The sequence below is a fragment of the Cydia pomonella genome, chromosome 16 (genome assembly GCF_033807575.1).
Source record: "Cydia pomonella isolate Wapato2018A chromosome 16, ilCydPomo1, whole genome shotgun sequence".
Lineage (NCBI taxonomy): Eukaryota > Metazoa > Arthropoda > Insecta > Lepidoptera > Tortricidae > Cydia > Cydia pomonella.
Window position 1 is genome coordinate 4,587,853 of NC_084718.1, and position 5,972 is coordinate 4,593,824.

The window sequence follows — 5,972 nt, forward strand, 5'->3', positions numbered from 1 at the left end:
CAGTGACCCAAAAAGAATCTTGGCCTTTGACACAAGTACAACGTCACTCTGCTCTATTCTGCACCACTCCACGCTAGTTGGATACTCCGAGGGCGTTTTAGGGCTACATCGCTCCTATCTTCTCACAGCCCGATTCTCTCCCGTCCACTCCAAGTGACCAAGTCTGCGAAGTCGTGCGGCTATAATCTCGCTAATTATATTGGGTGCCGCAACTAGCTACTCTAGCTCCCTATTTTTCCTACGCTTTCATCTTCTCTATCTTCATCTCTGATAGGTCCCAGAATATTCCGCCAGAATTTCGTCTTCTTAACTAAGAACTTGTTCTTTTTTTTCTGATTCAGAGTCCAAGTGTAATACTTACCGATGCCATCCATCAAAATCTAATTATTGTCTTATAGACTTGAATCATGAACAGTCTACTGATCAGCTTGGATACTAGACCTCGGTGAAACGCTGCTGAGCATCTTAGGGCATTTTGGATTCGAACATATATCTCCTCTTCCCGATTACTTTAGGTAGGTATTTTCTTTTCGATCTGCGGTGGCAGCATGGTTCTATTTTTATCACTTGTCACTATGCCCTTCATGACAAATGATAAAGAGCCGACCATCTTAGCCCTATTCATTTGGAGATATTCTAGTGGTTGATTATCAGACCAATTTTCTCTCCTTCCTACTCTACTATCCTAGCCTTGGCCTCCAGGTCGCTTTTGTTTTGAGCCTATAGCCCCAAGTCATCAGGATATCCAATGATCTAATGTTTGCATTAAGCAACATTCGCATTCATTGTATAAAGTTACTGCGTGACATGATGTACCTATCAAAATTGATGTGCTGTTAGTATTTGAATTGCTTAAATATATGAAAATACTATATTTAAATGACAAAATTATTCATAAAATTCATTAGAAAATTGTTTCGGTTATAGGTCAATAACCATATTTAACGGATCCGTAATATCCGGATCTTATGACCCGCTAGATCCGGATCTTATAGTTGACGGATATCCGGATATTTCGGATCCGGATCTCAAACCCTACGCGCAGCGATTGTTCCGAGACAGCTTGTTTGACACTTTTGACGGGCAACGAGCACAAATCTTTCTTCTGGCATTAAAACGGTTTTAAACAATCATTGAGTGAACTAAGTAGTCTAACGTTTTCGTAAGTATATGGAAAAACGCGATTTTTCGAATTTAACAAACATTGAGCGTACCTGTATTTAATTTGTTGACTGTCTGTCTGCATACTCAGAAACCTTTTACGAGAGGTATGGGCATTGTGAATGTCATCTCGCTCTGTGTGGTAGGGCACAGCACAGCGGATGTCATTCCAGATCTAGAGCAGAGCCCAACTGGGGAAGTACCTCCACCTTACAGAAAATCGCAGCCAAATAACACTAGACATACTAGATAGACTAACATGTAACTCCTCTGGAGTTGCAGGCGTACATAGGCTACGGATACTGCTTACCATCAGGCGGGCCGTATGCTTGTTTGCCACCGACGTAGTATAAAAGAAAAAAAAAACCCTACTATTTTTGCAGTAGGTACATGCCACTACTCGTGCCTCAAGAGCCGTGCTTCGTCGGTGCATCTACGCGCGTTCCTTCTCTTGCCACTAATCACGCGCTTGTCGCTTCTGTGTATTTATTGCTCTACGTTTTTGGTACTTGATTACAAAACTGCATGTTCCGTATAAAAATGCCAATTTTTTATGGGGTGCGAATGTAAACAAAATCAAATGAATATGATTGCATCAATTTCCAATAGTATTAAAATTTCCCCCGAAGTACAACGACAGTAAAATATGAAAAACTACTTTCCGGGTGTCGCACCCTGGTGCGAATTTGACATTGGATTTAGATATTTTTTCTAATTATTTACTCAATTTGCACCGAGTACATTACTTTCCCTAGACCCGCAATGGCCAAAATAGATTTTTTTGTATGTTGTTTTTTTTTTTACCTGTTCCGTAGCTTAAATTAACATAAATAACACGTGCGAATTTAGATATAAGTGTTGTAAAACGTACGCCAAATTGCACTGAGTACACCTTTTTTCTCTTCTTAGTTACAACCATTACATTATTTTCAGCCGATTTCACCCCTTTCCGGGGGGGTGAATTTAGTAACGATTGTATAAAGTTCGATTTTTAGCCCATACAAAACAATCCGTAGTGATTTTATTAGTCCTTAGAATTAGTTCCTGACTTTAGTGAAATTTGAATTAATTTGACCATACTACTAGCTGAGCAACTTTTCAAATCTCGAATTTTTGAAGCTATGTTTCTGTCGCGCTGCGGTGGGCGGGAGCCGGAGCTATCTAAGTGTGAGTGCGCGCACACAGACGCGAGACGCGTGCGCTCGCTCATTGCGTGCCGTTCCGTCGATATCGCCCGCGAGCCAGACGGAATTTATTCTGCGCTGCCCGACGCAAGTTGTTTTTGTTGTTACCACGTAATATTGTTTTTCATTTTTATATTAAGTATACTGTATCTATTACACCCTAATACCAAACACCCTATCACCTGTACTAAATGTATTTTACACCTATGATGACGAAATAATAAATGATTGATTGATTGATTGATATTAATTACCATATAGGTAAAAACTGCAAAAAATAATGATGTCTCAGCTTCGGTTGTCGTTGTACAGTCAAGTGCAAAAATATGTATCGAAAGAATCGTCTCATACATATGTATGTGACCATATGGTACTACGCTCTTATTACACTGGAATAAGATGCTATGGGACATATTTTTGAGTAAGATGTGTACACCCATATTTTTTTTTTACACTTGACTGTACCTATCCGTATCAGTAAGTTGGGAGTGATCATGGTGTGTTGTGAAATTTTGTAAGTAGGTATAAATCTGTGGCCCTAGTGAAAAAGGGTACAAGTCTCTGGCAGCGCAGGTGTAAAGGGGAGTAAGTTCCACGTAACACTTATGCCCTTATACACCTAAACTGCCAGAGACTTGTACCCTTTTTCACTAGGGCCACAGAAATATACCTATGGTTAAACTACAATCTATTTAACTTGTAGTACGATGGGGCTAAACTTGGGCCGCCTTATTGAAGAACGTATCGCAATGACAATCTGGGTAAAGTATGTTGGGATAATGCCGGACAATTTTGGGACCAATTGAGAGAACTCGTGAAAAAATGTTTTTTCGAGATCTCAACACGTGACAGATTCTTGAAGTACGTAGCGAATCATTAAATAATAACCGTAGATTCGGCCTGAATTTTGGTTTTAGTTTTGTACCTGTGTAAAGATGAGACATACTTTTTTTTAGGGTAACGAGTGTTTTGCCATCAAGGGAGAACATTGGATGGTGAAAAAAAGTTGCTTCTAATGGAAAGAGAATAAGGTATCACAAAGAAATAGGTCCGGTGTCTACCCTTTTGTATCCGATCTTAACCCTGATACAAAAATTGGTAAAATTGTGGCTCTCAAACTTTGATACCTATGTCATAAGGCAATTTGATAAGTAAACAATGTGCTAAGAAACCTCTTATTGTAAGGTTTACCCGAAGTAATAAAAAAAACCACTAAAATAATAGATACGTTGCGAAGTTTTGACAATTTAAGATTTCGGTTTAGGGAAAGTGTAAATGTATTGTTTATTGAATGGAATGTACTGGAAGATATTAAGTACTTAAGTAGGAGGGACAAAAATCAAAATAAAAAAGAATCGTGCCCAGTCATTTTTAATGAAGGTCGCCAAAAAAATAAGAATCAAACTTAGAAATCAAAAAGACTAAGTAGTTCTTTAAAAAGGTCAAGGTCACTGAGAGCCCATCTTGAAGTATGGAAAATAATTAAAATTGCGATTTTGTTGGTTTAATTTTGCAATATATAGTTGATATACAATCTTTTTTTTTGATAAAATGTAAGGATCGTATGTAAAGAGTAAAGTAAATAATTAAATATATAGGAAAAGAGAGCCCTCTTGAAGCATTTTAAGGAAACTAATTTCGAAGCCCTATCTCTATTTTGTATCCGAAACTAGCAATGTATGTATGCGTGCACATCTACATATGCATCCGTATGTGTAGGTATTTTATTGCGAAAAATTGCTCATTTGCTATCTATTTTACTCGATTTTGTTATAAATTTCAACATGTATCATCATCCCTATACAATATAAATACTCTTTATTGCACACCTCAATAAAAGAAAACAATACAAAAGAAAACATACACATAAGCACAGGTAAACAACATGCGGTCTTATCGCTAAAAGGCAACCTTTGGGTTGCGGAAATTAAAAAAATTACATTGTTAGTAACCGTCGCGCTGGTAGTGGTACTGGATAAAAATAATGGTACGAAAGTGTGATCAAGAAAACAATAAATGTGATAATTAAGGTCAGTAGGTAAATTGAAGAAAATTTAAAGTATGATAATCACTGCTGTTTTTTAAATAGGTGAAGATCTGATTGTTTCTGGTCCGATCTTTACCTGGAAGGGTCAAGATCGGATATCGGTCTACAGCAGTGCTAGGTCTGTTAACACAATTACAAAAACAAACACAGTTTCATCACAATACGCAAAATAAATTACAGAGCGAAGATCGGATAGAAGGAAGAATTCGCGAAATTTACCTTGCTCTCTGTGATTGCACATAGCACAAGCCCGACTCCCTGAGCGACGCGGGGACACTGACAGTCGAGGCGCAATGAAATGGCGTCTTACACAATGTTATCAACATTAAAAAATAAAGCCAAATTAGGGGGAAATGAATGTCCTACGTTCTTCACCCGCATCCGGTATTTACCCAACATACCTTAATCGTTGAACCGCCGCATTTCAAAATGGCCCTTATTTTGATATCGGCTAGCCGTAATGTAATACGGCGGATTATACAATACGACTGCGATACTTATATATAAATCCCCTCGTCAATGTAATTTCATTAAATTTGCTATCTAGTGGCAAACATCAAAGTAGTTATCTTTTACTTGTGACGCACAAGTGTGAGCAATGTAAAATACTATATTTCTAAAAAAAAATGCCTACTACGTAATAAAAGAAAATGTGATTATTAAATTATAATACGAAAGGTGGTCAAATCGCAAAATGCTGTCGTTTTATTTAAAATAATGAAATAATTAGTCCAGTTCCGAAAGTACCGGGAAATCCCGGTTCTTTAAAACAGTACCGGTTATGCAATCCCTAATAAGGATGTTATGCCCATCACAATTCCTTCTGTGTACGTATATTTAGAAACTGTCTCCGCCTCCAATTCGTGCGATAAGGACAACTGCAGCTCGGACCGAAATTCACTCGCAAAAGACTCAAAAATCGAGGTTTCGCTCTCGACTGTTTCCTCCTCCAAAACGCAACTAATCATTATGAAATTTTGGAAATTGCAAGAGGAAGAAATAATCTATGCCGCTATGTTTTGATTTTTTGGATATTTTTTGTCATATTTGTATACTGTGCCTTTTTTTACAGCCAATTCAATTGAGCCGTTTTTGCGATTTTCGAGGCGCTGTATCTTTCTTCAAAATAAAATAATCCAAAAAAGCAAAACATAGCGGCACAGATATTGATGATATTGATCTTATTTGAAAAAATCACTGCTCTAGGTTGAAAATCCAGGGAGGAATCAGTCGAGAGCGTTTGTATGGAAAAATCGCAACTAGGAATTCCTCTTAAATATAAAGGTATTTCTAAAGGTTTTGTTTAACAGGGAGGTCCAAACGATTGTACACACTTGTTTTGTCCAGCGTGTCTGCACTCCTACTCTGACTGAGCAATACCTTCAAGATGTCGCTACACTTAACGATAAAATAAAACAGAGGAATTTCCTTTTTAGTTCCGTAATTTTGAATCAAAATTCTCATTAATAATTTAATTTTTTTTGTACAACTGACACCAAAATAATTCAAAGATTTGCGCTTGAATTCTACATAATTATTACAAAATAATTTTTTTTGTTCCATTTTGACTTTTCCCTAAT